General features: G+C 42.3%; 1 pseudogene; it reads left to right on the top strand.

Moving 5' to 3' along the window:
* The first annotated feature begins 2,625 nt into the window (after positions 1–2,625).
* LOC149267383 (RNA polymerase II C-terminal domain phosphatase-like 3) overlaps positions 2,626–16,855 on the top strand; it is a 167,305-nt pseudogene continuing 153,075 nt past the window's right edge.

Raw genomic sequence — 16,855 nt, forward strand, 5'->3', positions numbered from 1 at the left:
ACTTGTGTGTTCTTGTTGTTCTTTTGCGAAAAGGAACAGCACCTGTGTGATTCTGCTGTTCCTTTTAAAAAGGAACAGCATTTGCATGTTCTTGCTGTTCCTTTGCGAAAAGGAACAGCACTTGAGTGTGTCTGCTGTTCCTTTTCAAAAGGAGCAGCATTTGAGTGTCTTTCCTGTTCCTTTCTCAAAAGGCACAGCATTTGCGATTTTCCGTTGTTCCTCTCAAAGAAATGGTATCCTACGAATGAATTCTTCTCTCAGGAATGCCATCGACATGTTTTCGCCCTTATGGAGGATGCTTTGCCCCCATGTTCTCCTCAATCTTTTAGATACAGCAATGAACTTATGCGGTGAACATAAACCATGATATACCGAAATCAGCACATTATAAATCGCTATCACTATGAAGCCAGTATGTATAAGAGGACAAGAGGACGGACGTGAACTTTTCATCTTCGCTGTCATTGTCATTTACCGGTACCCTGGTTGGTGATCTTTATCATGACGATTCCCCTAAAAATCTTTCTTGATCATTACTTAGGAGTAAGAACGAGCGATTTATATCTATTTGATGGGATCATAAGACTTCTTCCACCATTCCCCGCTCTTAAGAAGTGCGGAACCACCCTTATGTGAAAATAAACAAGAGAGTTGCTCTGCAAAAGAAAACAAAAAAAACAAATATGAAAATTGTCAAATGCAGGATAGGGGGTCACATTAAGAGCCGGCCTACCAGGATCATAAGGATGGAAGCGAAGTGGCATTCCCATAACGGCCACCACACCAGGGATATGGTCCGAAGGTAAATTAACAAGCAAACCTTGGAACAGGGGGTCTCATCGCGAGCCAGCCTGACCACGTTTCGCGCCTACCCTGTGAATGGCATTATGGCTATTTGGTTACCAAGCCAGCATAATGGCCTGCATTTTGACAAAGCACTCTTTAGAAAATACACAAAGGATCATGGTTCCGAAGGGTGAAATAAACAACTCTGCCAAGGTTATGAACACCTGTTGGCAGAAGAGCTCTGTTAATGGCATAGAAGTCGTAATAATTACACCAACAGGTATGATATTAAATTTTTCTGTCTCTTATCCTTTGCAAAGATCATATGTCACACCCGATGTACATATCGCATGAATATTCATTACCACCAATCATGGCAACAGAACTGACGATGACCACTGGAGACTTCGTACGCTTGACAGACGTCCCATCCCCTAGCTCCTCATTATATCACGCAGGCTCTTATATAAAACGCGATCTACCTTTTTGCCTCGGTTTCGGCATTTCGTTGTTTTTCTAAAACATGGCATAATTTCATATGCTGTACTTTATGATTGGACCTCCGACTGGCTGCTGCTCCTCTCTTTGACGGCTGGGGACAGCCTATCAGATCGCGGGGGGGAGGTAATCTCATTACTCCATGATTACGTGGCTGCACACCATTCGGGCGAGATAATGTACGAAGGAATGACATGATTTAACGGTATGATGATTCCATTCCACGGAAACTGCCATCCACGATCTCTTTTTCGTTGCATGCTCGGTGATCTTTTCCCAAATTTGGCAACGATCATCCTCTCTGCGTCGCAAACACCACAAGCAGTTGCTGTTCCATTTCTGAGTAGAATCATGGGCGGAAAGACGGTCCGAAGCGAACCTCACAAGCTGACAGTTTCCGCTGCTGCTCGCATAATCCTGGAAAACGTGGGATGGTTGAATTACTTCAGCCGCCTGCAAGAATCAAATGAAGCCGTGGCGTTGGAATTCCTGCAGAATTTGCAGGAAAATTACTCCATAGTAGGAGGAAAGCGGATAGCGGTTACAGAGGATATCATCACAGAAGTCTCAGGATTACCAGCTGCTGGACCCATATGGACGCTGAAGAAGGAAAGATTACAAAAAGCTATGGAGCTTTTCCAGGACGAAGGCCAAAGCCTGACAGTCAAAGGGAAAGGAGTTCTGCCGGCAACACTAGGGGAACCCTGGACCGAGCTAGCGAAGACAGTACAAAGCTATATCACCTGCGAAGGGAGAAAAGACGTGGTAAGACCTCGTCACCTGAAACTTTTAGCTGTTTTAAAAGGAAAATGTTCTGTAAATCTCCCTGCATTTTTAAATTTGCTACTACATGACGCGGCCCGAAGCCTGAGGAAGGCCCAGCACATAGATGCAGTCGTTAGCCACCATGGGCTGATTCGGTTGATAGTGAGCCACAGTCTCACTCAACAGCAAAGCACTTGGGAGGAACTGATCGCAATAGTCGAAGGAGGAACGGCTGCACCACCCCCAAAACCTGAACAGTCCTCTAGCACGCCGGAACGAGTAGAGAAACGCAAGGAGTCAGCAGCAGAAAGACATGCCGCTTCAAAACGGAAACAACCTTCCGATACGCCAGAACGACCAGAGGAACCCAGAGAACCTGCTGGCACACCCGACCAACCTGAGAGACCAAGGAAGTCAGCTCGGCTGGCCCGGATACGAGGAAGGTTGGAAAGAATTCAGGGAACAACGGCCCAGCCAATTGAAATTGCGGATGAACCTCCAGAACTAGAGGGAGGACCCTCCGAAGGAAATGCTGAGCAATCAGGGCCCGGGACTGGCCAGCCGGAAGAGGAAGAAATGGCCACCGAACAGAGCAACCAAGAAAATGAGCGCTCTGAGGAAGAAATGGCCACCGAACAGAGCAACCAAGAAAATGAGCGCTCTGAGGAAGAAAGGGTTACCGAACAGGGCAATCAAGAAGAAGAAATAGCACAGCCAGGGGGTAGCCCGTCGCAGGACCCTGTAGGTGAAGAGGAATTGGCAGCAGTTCTGGCCAATATGGGGGAATATGGCCAGCCCTCCAGCACAGCAGGCGTCCCTGACAGTCCCGCAGAGGAAGAACTACCCGAGGAAGTACATGCAGAAAAGGCGGGAGAAGAAAACCTGCCTGGTTATGATGATGAAATTGAAGACAACAATCAGGGACAGTCTGTCCCCAGGACGCCGGAAGATATCCCAGATGAAGAAGGAGCGGGTTTAAGGGCCAAACCCTCTGCCGAGGCAAAGGAAATTAAGAAATTAAGAAAGAAACAGTAGAGGTTGTTGGGCACTATAGCCAGGCTTCGGCAGCAAATTCGAATTTTGAAAGCCAATTTGAGAATACAAAGGACCGCAAGGAAAAGGAGGAGGGCCACTACAGCAAAAACCCCGAGGACAAGAACCCGTTTTGTTGGTCGAAACCCCATCAGGAGACCTACTGCCGAGGAACAGTCTGCTGTTCCAATTGATAATGAGGAACAGGGTGCTGTTCCAAATAACATAGAGGAACAGACTGCTGTTCCATCTGACCCTGGAGAACAAACTGACATTCCAATTAAGGGAAAAGAACAGCAAGATGTTCCAATGGCAGGGGGACCTCAGTAGCCTTTCATATGTGTCAAGAAAGAGAAAGAGAATAAGGGGATCTAAACATAGGCACCACCCTCAGGGGTTATTAGGGTTCTGAACTCTAAGCAGCACAATAAAAAGTTTCAGGCAAAATTCCCGGCCTCTACGGCTCAATGGAAAAAGGATCCAAAAATGAGAACCCTGCACAGGATGATGAAGCAAGCCCAACAAGAAGCTGAACAACTAAGAGAGCAAGCAATTCCCCGGGAGAAATACGAAGAATTACAACAGCAACTTCGGAGTATTAGTCAATCCGAAAGCCAAGCCTTTGAGGGATGGCAGAAGGAACAAGAAAAGGTTGCTAAGGTAACTCGTCGATTAGATAGTGTTGTTAAGAAAATGGACACTGTGTGTTCCTTATATAATGACGTTTTGGTAGGGCCCCTGCTAAAAATTATGCTTTATTTTTGCTTGAAAGATATTTGAGATTGAAAATAAAAGCCGTTAGGGCAGGAGCACCTATCCACATCAACACTGTTAATGATTTTATAGACTGTTGCAAGCACTATGGGGTTAAGGTTCAAAGGTTATTGTGCGAGTTTTACTTGCACAACCTTGTGCTAGACCAGGAAATTGATTTAAATCCTGGCCCTTTTGTTGGTGATATACAATTCCAAGCCTTCATCTCATTTGGGGTTAATCAGTTGAAATGGCTCAGAGCTTATAACACCTTTCAGAGACAAGAAAATAGCCTAGACTTGTGGATACGAGCTGAACCTAGAAACCCAGTGACGCTATGGAGAGAGCATAGGAGTCTTATGAGGATCCCAGGTGTCAGCGAAATATTAGGACCCATGCACGAAGACTTGATCCGAAATGGTCTGGAATATTTCCTGACTATTAAAGATCCTGCCATCGATGCTGCAAAATTTCGATACCGGACCTCTAGTCCAAGCATCCAGCTCAGGGAACCATTCAAATATGAGAATTTTGAGCTGGCTGCCAGCCGATTGAACCTTTATGGGGAACGGATTCTGCAAGCAGGGCCATCCTGGTTGGGGTATCGATTTCGCAGTCCAATTATTTGGCACCCTGCACCCGGATATCAGGCCTTGTATGAGATGCCTGCAGATCAAATAGATCAGTTCTTTGATAATCTAGTTGCTCATCACGGTTGTCGGCCTCCTCATGAGATCCCTTCTTCGGCCTATTCTCTCACCGCCTTGCATGTCAACTATAATGTTTTCATGAGGCCATGAAATAGGGTAAGCAGGGGGGTGTGTGGAGCACTTGGAAGGTATGCTTTTGACAAGCAATCTAGTGGTTTTTCAATAATAATTGTAACCTTTTCTGCATTAGGAATTCAAAGAAGATAAAGGATTTTGATAAAATGTGCAAAAATAGACAAAGGAAGCTCAAGTGCTAATAATTGACGTTTTCTATGCAAGAAGACGTGCGAGCAAGGAGTTCCCGTCCAAAAGCGAGAAGCAGAGGAAAAATAACTGCCGTTCCTCCAGTGGGGAACCGGATGCGGACACGATCAAGCAAAATCGGAATTGAATAGTCCAGGAAAAGAATGTGGGATACCGGCTCGGCGAACGCAAGAAGGATTGAACGATTAGCGAATCCCTCAGGATCTTCGATCCTGAGGGATCGCTGCTTTACTTATCTATGATTATCTAGATATCTCCGTCATTTCTTTTATATAATGGCACAGTATCATTAAGCAAGAGGACGACTGTTTTTGTAATTTTACAGTTCCAGAACAAACTTTAATCATTGAGTCTCACTGAGACCTGATTTTGTTATACTTTTGTGGATGCGATTAATATAAAAGACTTGGTGTTTATTCCGTCTCTGCGTCTGGAGTAATCTAAGGCGGTGTACCATTGGCAGCTAAGGGCCCGGCTTCGAAGGACACTTGCTTTTGTATCATTATACGGTGATTTGTGTGTAGTTTGTTTATCTTTATTACTTAGCAATCTGATACATTCTTTATATGATACGCTATGCTCTGTTATGATCAATGAATGAATGATTTCTCCATGTAAGAACTCTGCATTGTATAATTGGATTCACACAGGGTCGAATTGTATCTTTATTCAGCCATTTCTGTAACAGAGTGCTGGTATGAATGTTACTGTCAATGGATTTATGTGAAACAATATTTGTGGGATTTGAGAGTAGCGTCATTCTGTTTAGAAACATAGTTATATCATCCAATATTCTCAGATTGCTATATTAGTGTAGAACATGTACATGCAAGCGACGGTTGTTATTCTATAAATCATTAAGGATTGCTGTTCCATTTGGTTATTGCTGTTCCAATTGATTATTGTTGTTCCATTTTACTGCTGTTCCATTTACTGCTGTTCCATTTCCATTTTGTTGTTCCATTCTACTTTCCGCTGATTTATTTACCTGCCTTTGTTGTTTTGGTGTGAGAGAAGGCCTAAGGCTGTAGTGAGCCTCAGCAAGACGCTGCTTAGATCCCAGACCTATAAGTCCATGCTCTAATTTCCCTTCTTTAATCAGTTTCTAGAGGGATGGGTTATTGCTTCCGTACCCTTGACTGATCAACTGTTTTGTGTGATTTCATCTTTTGGGTTAGTTTAGCTTAGCATCTATTTTCCTTTGAATCTTCTGAACACTATACTACTAAGCATTACTCGGACAAATAGCCTCGGATTGAGCTACTTCTTGCAAATAACAAAACGTTCCCGGATTGTCTTATTAATGTAGGATAATTAGCAGTGTGAGAGACCCTAGTTATAGCTCTACACGTGGATTCTACTGACAATTCTTGACACGCATGGGTGTATTTATTCTACCATGATGGGCTTATTTATTAACTAATTCTATGTTTATTGGGAAATATTTTTGACGCTATCATGGTAGTTGCCTTATTGATTACTTAATTAGGAAATAACTATTGGTACGACGGATGGGATGGGTGCATGTGTAGTCATCAATTTTGGAAAAATTTTGAAACTACATGGATTATGCTGACAATGCTTGACACACATGGCTACTATTCCTGCCAACTTGGCCTATTTAATCTAATGGAACTATACTCCCCCCACCCCTGACCACAAATGGGTTGCGGTATTTGTCTACTGACCGCAACCTTATTATGAACACTAAAAGACATATATATATATATATATATATATATATATATATATATATATATATATATATATATATATATATATATATATATATATATATATATATATATATATATATATATATATATATATATATATATTCACTTGCAGAAAGGTTTCAGGCGTGCGCCATTCACCTATCCTGGTAGCAGAACTCCATCCAGTTGCGCGAGTCTCATCGCACCAGATTCCTTTATGGGTGAAACTATGAATGGGCCTAACCAGTGCATCTATAGTTTTCCTGGGAACTTGAGGAACTTACTGTCATATAGGAGCACTTGGTCACTGATGCTGAACGATTTCTTCTTGATGTGCCTATCATGCCAAGCCTTTTGTCTTCCTTTTTTGAAAGGTTGATGGAACTTTGTTAGGAACCACATTTCGTCGGGCTCTAATAGCTGGCTCAGTCTCTCCCGCAAGGCACTGCTGTTTGTCATTTCTGTTGCTTCTGAAATAAACATGCTGGGTAGTACAAACTCTACTGGCACCACCACCTCTCTGCCATATACCAGCTGAAATGGTGTTTGTTTATGTAGTCTTTTAACTGTTGTTCTATATGCCTAGAGTGTCGCTGGAATTCTTTCATCCCAGTCATCTCTATTGGCTGATATAATTTTGGTTAGCCCTTTTTCCAGTATCTTGTTGAATGCTTCTACTGCACTATTTTCTTGTGGATGGTAAGGGCTACTTTTGTGATGTTGTACCATAAAAGTTGTTAATAGTACCTGGATCATCTCGTTCAGGAAGTGTGTACCTTGGTCGCTTGTAAGACTTCTTGGGCATCCGAACCTTGAGATGATGTTTTCAAAAATGAAGCATGCTGCTATTTCTGCTGTGTAGTCTTTTACTAGTGCGAATTCTGCCCATCTTGATAGATACTCTATGGCAGTAATTATGTATTGGGCTTTGGAGTGACGTGCTGGTGGGGATATTGGACCAATGAAGTCAATCTGCCCATTTATCAAATATTTGTACTGTATAGATTGAGTGTAGTGGTAGCTCATCGTGTCAAGAAGGCCTTCCAACTCTTTGACATACATTGCATTCATTAGTGAATGCCTTTGAATCCTTATGTACCGTAGGCCACCACAGTCCCTCTTGTAGTATTTTCCTGCTTGTTGCCTTACCTCCGACATGTCCTCCCGCAAATCCTACGTGGCACTCCCATAAGATATCTTATCTTTCGTTCTGTAGGACGCAATGCTTGAGTATCTAGTCTAAACCCATTTTGTAAAGGTGTCCTACTATGAGTTGGTAATCTGTTGCTTTGACCACGAGGTGCCATTTCTGCATTGTGGTGTAGTCCTATGGTCAATTTCTTGTTGTGAGCAGAGTAGCAATCTCCTACAGGTGGTCCGGTATAGCTTCTATCCTGAATAAATTGGCATCAGGTAACTGGTTGTCTATTGATCCATCACTCTCCCCTGTCTCCAAATGAGAGAGGTGATCCAGGCCTACATTGAGTCTACCCAACTTAACAACTACTTCGAATGTGAACTCTTGAAACAACAATAGCCATATGCATATCCTTCCCTCCAACACGGGCTTGTTTACTAGGTATTTTAGTGCAGAATGGTCTGTGAAAAATTTGAAAAGCGCCCCCAGCAAGTAGTGCCTAAACTTTCAGAGAGAGTAGACCATTGCTAGAGCCTCTTGTTATGTTGTTGTATAATTCTTTTCTATTGTGGAGAGCTTTCTTCTTGTGTAGTATACTGGGTGATCCATCTTCTCTCTTGGTTGAGCCAGGACTACTCCTAGCATTATTCCATACACATCAATATGTACATGGAATTTTTTTTCCAGTTAGGGTATACTAAGATGGGCGCACTTACTAACCTTTCATTTAGTTTGTCAAGTGTTGCTTGACCATCTGCTATCGAAATGAATTCCTCCGTCTTCTTTAGCAGTCTCTCCACTGGGGCTATTATGGTTGCATAGTTTCTGATGAACCTTATGTAGTACCCCATATGGCCTAGAGTTGCGCTTGATTTCTTTATGTTATGGGGTGGTTCCATGTGGATGATTTATGCTATTTTAGCAGGGTCCATGCAGACTCCATATTTGCACACAATATGGCCTAGCAAGGTTCCAAAGGGAACCGTGAAAATGCACTTCTTCAAATTTAAAGAGATTTGTAATTATTTGCATCTTTCAAACATTACTCGCAACAGGATGGTATGCTTTTTCAGTAGGTTGTACATTGTCTAGTCATCCATGTAGACTTCTAGGGATTTATGAATATAGTCCTTGAAAGCTGCTATTACAATCCTTAAAAACATTGCTGGCGCATTTTTCAATCCAAATGGAATTACATTGTATGCTTATGACCCCCACTCCATCGTGAACGTTGTTTTCCTTTTGTCTTCTTTGGCTATTCGGACTTGGTGATAGCTCGAGAAGCCATTTGTGAATTAGTAAGCCTCATTCCCCACAACATTTTCTAGGACTTCGTCGAAGGGTGTGGGGAATGCATCGTACATGCATGCATTGTTCAGGCCTCTATAGTCGATGCATACTCTAATCTCGGTTGCATCCTTCTTGTTTTAAATCACTATAAGTCTTATCCAGTCAACTTCGTTGACTGGAAAAATGATTCCTGCATCCAGCATTTTATCAATCTCCCTTTTAACCTTTTCTTTGACCCTTGGGTTCAGCCAGGATGGTTTTTGCTTTGCTGTTCAGACTCTTGGTTTCAGAACAATTTTTATTTCTCCTAGGTTACCTTTTATCCCATTGAGCTTGGCTACGGAAGCTAGGAACAGGTCCTGGTACTCTTGTAACAAGTCGTAGATTTCTTTAGAGGTCTCTTCATCCCAGTAGTCTCCCACTGATCCTATCTTGGGTTTTTTCTCCGTCCCTACATTCTGTTTTCTCTGTTTCACTCGTAGGAGATCAGCACCTTTTGTTGAAGGGCTCACGCAGATCCCTCTTTCTCCCTCTATGTCATCGAAGGCTAGATGTCTAAGCCCTTATAGTCCATCTTCTTCTGGTTCTGCGCCAACTCTGTTACAGGTTACCAGTTCTGGAGTTTCCATATCAAATAAGTAGTGTAGGAAGTTTTCTTCATGCTCCCCTTCCACTTGTGTTTCTGGCGTGAATAAAACTCCTTTCACCGCTTGAAGCGCTTTTGTCATTTTGTCTTCACTGTCCTTGAATGAGAAATCATTGACAAACTGTGTTTTCAAGGCATCCCAAGCAGTTGTTCATCGTCGTCATTCTTCATGGATGTACCACGCCTAGGGGATGGTGCTGAGGGTGTGTATAAAAGTATGCACCCACAGATTCCTTGGTAGTCCCTAGCTTTCCCAGTTGGTTGTACATTCTTTAATATGTTCCTTGTGACTTGAATTCCTCATGTATTCTTTTTGGCATGATTGCTACTCTTCCTTCTTGCTAAACCTTTCCTTTAATGCTCACTTTGCATCTGTCCAGTCTTTCAATACTTGGCGGCATGCTTTCCACCATCTTGTCGGTGTTTCCATTAGTGCAATGTCCAGAAAGGGGATTATTTGGTCTTCTGGTACACCCTAGTCCATCCTGTCCAGGAACTGATCTATTGGTTCAAGGCCATAGTATTTCGTGATGTCGTACTTTCCTATATGTCCCCCCTTTACTTGGCTTATCATTGCACATCACCAGGTTGTTAGTTCATATCCCCCCCGTTGCCATGCATCCCACGTAGCTTCTGAACTAGCTTCAGAACTTTGGATGCTCCTCCAGCTAACAGATCCTCTAACTGTAGGATTTATGTAATCTTCCCTCTTCCCTGCCGTGAGAGTATAAAACTGGTCTAACATCCCTGGTTCTTCCCTGTCAGTTGCTGTTTTTGTGAACTCGGGTCCTTGGTAAGGGTCCAATGACTGAATGACCCTTAGGCCTTCTGCTTCGAATATCATCAGTTCCTTTTTCAAATCTATGATAGCATAGTTTTCGTATGCCCAGACAATCCCCAAGAGTGCTAGATATGGGTCTTTATCACCCATAATGTCTATTACTTTGAACTAAATGCGTGTTTTTACTCCTACTACATCAACCTCTACATTCTCCAATCTTCCAAAGGGCAGTATATAGTATTGATTTGATTTTCCATTCTCAACTGAATTGACGAATATTTCAATTATGGTTTCCCCATTTCCTCCCAAGTTTTCTGGGGTAGGATGTTTATATCCGATCTCAGATCTAGCATGGCGTCTTTTATTTTGAATCCTGCCACCTACACATTGATTCAGAATTCCTTTCCACTTCTCTTCTTATTCCTCTTTAACCTCCTGGATGCTTTCTTTGGCCAGACTTCACAAGGTGGTCCGATGTCCTCTCGCTCTATGGATACCACAACTTTCAAGCTTTTCTGTAATTCCCTTTGCATGGTCTCATCTTCAACAATCTTTAAGAATAGTTTAAACCATTCCCTAATGGGTTGGGAAGGGTCGTGCCCATAGATTTGCGGACCTTGGGTGTCCCTAACTTCAGTCATTCCTTCGAACACTTTAGCTGCTTCTTGGTAATATTGATTCTGGCTCTAGGGTTAATACGCCTTTTGTGGTGATGTCACTTTGACAATTATGGGAGTTTCCTCAGTGTAGTGATATTCCCCTATCTTTTTCCCTCCTTGTGTGACTATATTGATATTTGTTGCAGGGAGGGTTTTGTCGCCCCGCAGCTCGGCATTCATCAGGTTAGCTCCTCACTGTCTGGTCCTCTGTTCCCATTTTGCGATGAGCTCCAGGCAATGTTCCGTCGCATGGGTGTTGACTCTGCATTGTGAACACCATGGTCTTATTGGGAGTGGGCATTCCCTTGCGACATGTCCTTCTTGATCGCAGTTGTAGCATATTAGGGGTTCTTTGGCCCTCGATCTCCCTCTGCGTCCGTTGCCTCCTCGCCCCCCTTGATTTGCTTCATTGAATCAAAATTTGGATCTATAAATCTCTCTGCTAGAGCATCTAGCACTTGACACTGATCGGTGTGATGGGTAGTCAATGGGAAGAACTCACAGTAGTTGTTATTAGGGACGCTAGGGTACTTTTGCAACACTGGACACATCAGCAGTAGGTGTCCATATGTTCTATAGATTTCATAGAAATCTACGTTATTCCTTCCCGGGAAGGGTCCTTGCGTCCCGATGGCCGCAACCCCTGCAGTCAGAGTGGTTCTCAATGACCCCGCCACCCCTCCTATTGGGTTAGGACCTCGTAGTCGTGGGAATTCCATTGCAACGTGCCCCTCCACCAGATAATAGGTGCACAAAAGATTGGGCCTGGTCGGTTATGCGGGATGAAGATCCCTCAACTTCTCAGTCAGTTTTGCGATCTGGCTATGCAAGCCCATGATTTCTGGGTCTTGCAGACTTGTGCCTCCTCAGTATTCATGGGGATACCCTACCAATGCTTATATTTGTGATGCTTGCTTTAAAGCATCCTGCAGGGTTCCTATCTTTTGTTGTGTCAGCAGTGTTTTGGTCAAAGGCAAGAGTGCCTTGATGAACCAGTCCCACTGGTGGTTTGGGTCCAAAGTATAACTTAGCTTGGCAATGGCATCCTTAAATCTTTGCATGAGCTCCCACACAGTCTCTCCCTCCCTCTACTTGATTTCCCACAACTCCGACAACCCTTGCTGATCGGTTTGTGGTACCTTGAACTCTTGCACAAATCCCCTCTTAATGTTGTCTATGGTTGGGTTCTGGTTTTGCTCTGCCCACTTTATGAACCAGCGTAGAGCCCGTTCCCTAAGCATTGTCTGGAACTCCACCGCTCGAACGTTATCCGGAGTCTGGCAGGCTCTCTAGATGGCTTCGCAGAGGTACCAGTGTTGCTCCACATCCTCATTCCCCTTGCCTGCAAACTCTAGGTATCTTGTAAATGATCCCGCCATACTGTTCTGAATATTTGCTAACAATATAAAACCATTGGTTCCCAGCTGTAGTGACCCCTATAGTCCCAAATTTCTGTTGCAGCTAGTTTTGGTATCACCCCTAGTGCTGAGACCAGTCTTGTACTTTTCTCGTACTCTGTATACTCGCACTGCTTTTGCTAGGTTAAAGATGAATTCTTCTGGTTTGTGGTAGGGTACCAGGGGAAGGTCGGGGAAAATGCCACTTGCGCTTTGGGGTTGGGGCTGCTGAACTTTGGGGGATGTGGGTTCTTCATCGAATAACTTCCTCATTCTATTGCCCATGGTGTTGTCGTCCTCGTACCAGCATGGGTGTCGACCCTGTGGTTCTTCTTCCGCGGCCTTCAGGGAGGATCCTTCATGGGGCCCCGGTCGCGATTCCACATCTGCAACATTCCGGGATAGCCCTCCTCCAGTTCCCTATTGCGATCCTATTTCTGCAACCTGTAGGGGAAGTCCTTCCTCCTCTTCCCAATTCCAACATCCTTTTATCCCATCTTCTAGTGCCCTAACATCCTCTTCCCCCTTCATCTCAGCTTGGGGTTTTTCCATCGCCACTCTTATCAGGCTGGACCCTCTCCTTCTTTTCCTTAGGGCCCGAGCTACTCTTACTTGCCGCTTATTTGCTAACAGTGACCTTCTATGTGCTCTAACATCCCTCACTTTCTTTAATCCTTCTGCATCCATCCCCCTACAACACCCTTATCCCCTTGTGGGCCACATTTTCTTCTTTATCTCCTTCCCCTGATACTGGGGTTTTACACTTCCATCCCAGCAGTGGCTAGAGATAACATTCCCTCCTCTACCAAAAACATCTTAATCCACATCGGTATTTCTCCTATCAGTTCTCCCCTTAGCTCGAAGTGGAACATCGCCTCCGCCTTTGAGGAGGACTGATAGCCCTCTGTAGCAAACTTGACTACATACCCTTCTACCATAGGTCTTACCGAGAAATCAATTTCTCTCATCCGCTCGTTATCCAACTGCTATAATAGTGAAATTTTGTACAAAGTACAACTATGATAGGATCTCGTTGGTCTGCTTGAAGGACTCTACCACTTCAGTTCCCTCACCCAATTGTATAGGTCTTAAGGGAATTTGCACTAGAAAATTTCATATCAGTCATTTGAACTATCAACGTATAGGATCTGCTTGCACACCCTACTAACTAGATGATTTATGTGGGCAGATCCTTCTGCCACAAATTGGTCTATCTTGTGATTACACCGTTTTTTGATTTCTTTCTTAAACACCCTTGATACCAAACTGTGAACCAGTTCTCTTAACTTCAGGTCCCAACAATGTAACCATTTGTTGGCTCGAGTGAGTCATCAAGGAAAAGACCCCAGGTTCAGGCATGGAAGGCCAAAAATGATCCATTGTAGTCTAGGACATCGTTGGCATTTTGACCTTACCTCAAAGGGAAAAGAGTCTCACCCAAAGCGTGACGTGACCAAAAGGGAGAAGGGGTCTAAGCTATACATAGGCGGTCATATACATATGCAGTCACACAACATGGAACATAAATAATAGTATCATCAACTCATACACAAAGACTCATTATGTAGGCCACAAAACTTAACAATAAATGAGTGTAAATCTATCAAACACCATCCTCATATAACAAGGGGACTAATTAAAATTTTGACAAACTATACGATAAGACATGTAGTATATTTATGGCCCTTAGTAGTCATAAACTTTGAATTACATTAAAGTATCATAATAGAATACATGAGAACTCAGCTCTTGGCTGTCAACAACACAGAGAATACCTGACTCAGTAGCTCGAGTCAAATCTGCTCTGCAATTCAATTCCTTAGTACCTAGCCCTTCCTTCTCCTGCTCTGGTACCTGCGTACCTTCTCAGTGGCCCGATCCTTTAGTATCTCAGCACCAGCCCCAATGATCAACAAACTCAACAATAATAGTAGCAAAACCATCAACAACCCATAATCCAATCCTTCCTTTCAGTTCTTCCTCTCTTTATATCCTTCTCAGCTTCCTGGACTACCAGTTCTCGCTCGGCTACTTGCTTCCTTGGCTGCCTATGCACTTTTCAATTTCCTCGACTGCTTTTGCCTTTTGCTTCCACCTTGCTGTCACCTTCTAGCAACTACTTGTTTCGCCACCCAACTGTTGCTTCCATTTGTCCTTTCCTGCCCTACGATTGGTCAAAACTGGTCAAAACTCCTCAAAATGAACTAAGGCTCCAACACTCATCAAGTACCAAGTATGCCCATTTTTGTGCACTATCTCATCCTTTCAAAGTGAGTAAAATCACTACTACGTTTGTGGAAACAATTCAAATGATACATGGAAACCCAAAGATTATTGTAAGTGACAGAGATCCTATTTTCACTAGAAATTTTTGGACACAATTACTTTCTTGTCTTAGTACTCAATTAGCTCATAGCTCATCCTATCATCCTCAATCTGATGGGAAACTGAGATAGTGAACATATTTTTGGAAGGATATCTTTGTTGCTTTATATATGATAAACAAACATAACAGGTCCAGTGGTTCCCTCTGGTAGAATGATGGTATACCAATTCTTTCCATACCGTAGCAAAAATGACCCCATTTATCGCAGTTTATGGATATCATCCACTGTCCATCACATCATCTTTAATAGATAATTCTAAGGTTCAAGCAGTGGAAGATCACATCAAGCATACATCAAACATCAATAACAAGTTCTCCAACTCTTAAAGGATAACCTAACTTTAGTGTAGAATCAAATGAAACAACGGGCATATCAACATCACAGTGAAAGAAGTTTTGATGTGGGTGATTGGGTATTTTTACGACTAGAGTTATACAAAAAAATGTCCCACAAGCAAGTTAAGAAGCATAAAGTATCCCTCAAGTACTATGTCCCTTGCAAGGCATTGCAAAAGATTGGTACTATGGCATACAAATTGGAGTTGCTTGCATATTATGGTGAGGACACCTAGTTTTCCATGTTTCATGCTTAAAGAAGGTTATAGGTGACAAGCTCCCAGTTGAAACTATATTTCCGAACTTGATGAGGAAGGAAAAATCACATTGGATCTCGAAGAAATCACGGAAACAAGAATTTGGAAGCTACATAATCGATCAATTTTAGACTATCTCATTAAGTGGAAGAATTTACTTGTTGAATATTCCACATGGGAGGATGACTATTTCATACAAAAACATCCAAAACTACTCAAGTGTTGAGGAAAACACATTTTTAAAGAAGAGAGGCATGTTAGGTCCCTATAATACTAGTGTAGCCCCCATATTATTGTTGTTGTGCCCCATAGAAGCCCACTATTGTTATTTTTGAACCCTTACTTTATTATTGTTATGTAGGACCTAATTATATTTTAACCCTTTAGACTCCTATATATACCAAGTAGTTCTTGTCATTTGAATCCTCCAAGAATTATTCATTTATGTGATGTAATGAGAGGTTTCCCCCTTAAGGTCGTTTATTATCTAGTCATTGATCTATCTTTTCTTAGGTTTTTGTGCTATTTTTTGTTTAGATACAAAAGATGGGAAAAATGGATAAATAAATTTTGTTCCTATTATGCCTGAAGTGAAGACATCCAAAACAGGTCTTGGATATACTGCTACTTCTGACTCACTGCCTATTTATAATCCCACTAAATCTGTGAAGGTGGCTTTTGGTATGGTGGATCTTAGATTGGTTTGCTAGAAGACTAGTCCAATACTAAACATGTTGTGTAGATTGATGATCATGCCATTTCCAGTGAGAGTGTTGTTGATGTATAAGGTTGTCCTCTTGTTGTTGCATCTATATTTGAGCCACATCAACATCCTCCTATGAAAAAGAGGAATTTATCTAGGAATGATAAAGTCATTGATTAGGCAGTCATTTCATTGAAAAATTACGATAAAGGTTGGATCGTGGACTACTTCCAACCATTAGGATCAATTGTGGTTGGATTGATGGATAGTCATACTAGCATTTGAACGAATTTTTGTAAACTTCATATTTTTGTGTCATATTGACTCTTTTGTCATACACCGTTCCTATTGTTTGTTGTTTATTTTTTTGCTCCCTCAGTTTTGTTTCAAGGGGGGAATTTTGATTATGATAGAAGTTGTTGATTTTTGCTTGACTTTGAGTTGAGGTTTTTTTTTTTTTTTTTTTTTTTTTTTTTCTTTTTTTCTTTTTTTCTTTTGGGGTCGTGGGGGGGGGGGGGGGGGGGGGGGGGGGTTGTTAGATGATGAAAAATATTCATTAAATAAATTTTGAGGTAAAAAATGGGCCTAAAAGAATTTGTACAACAGAAATAAACTTTATAAGAACTAATAGGATTCAATACGATGATGTCAACTATGGGGTCTGACTCACCATTATTGGAGTAAAAAGGTAAAAAGATAAAAAAAAAATAAAAAATTAAAAAATAGAAAAACTATCATT

This window comes from Pinus tabuliformis, chromosome 6 (genome assembly GCF_031772625.1).
Source record: "Pinus tabuliformis cultivar Carrire ecotype Pingquan chromosome 6, CPIR1, whole genome shotgun sequence".
Taxonomy (NCBI): Eukaryota; Viridiplantae; Streptophyta; class Pinopsida; order Pinales; family Pinaceae; genus Pinus; species Pinus tabuliformis.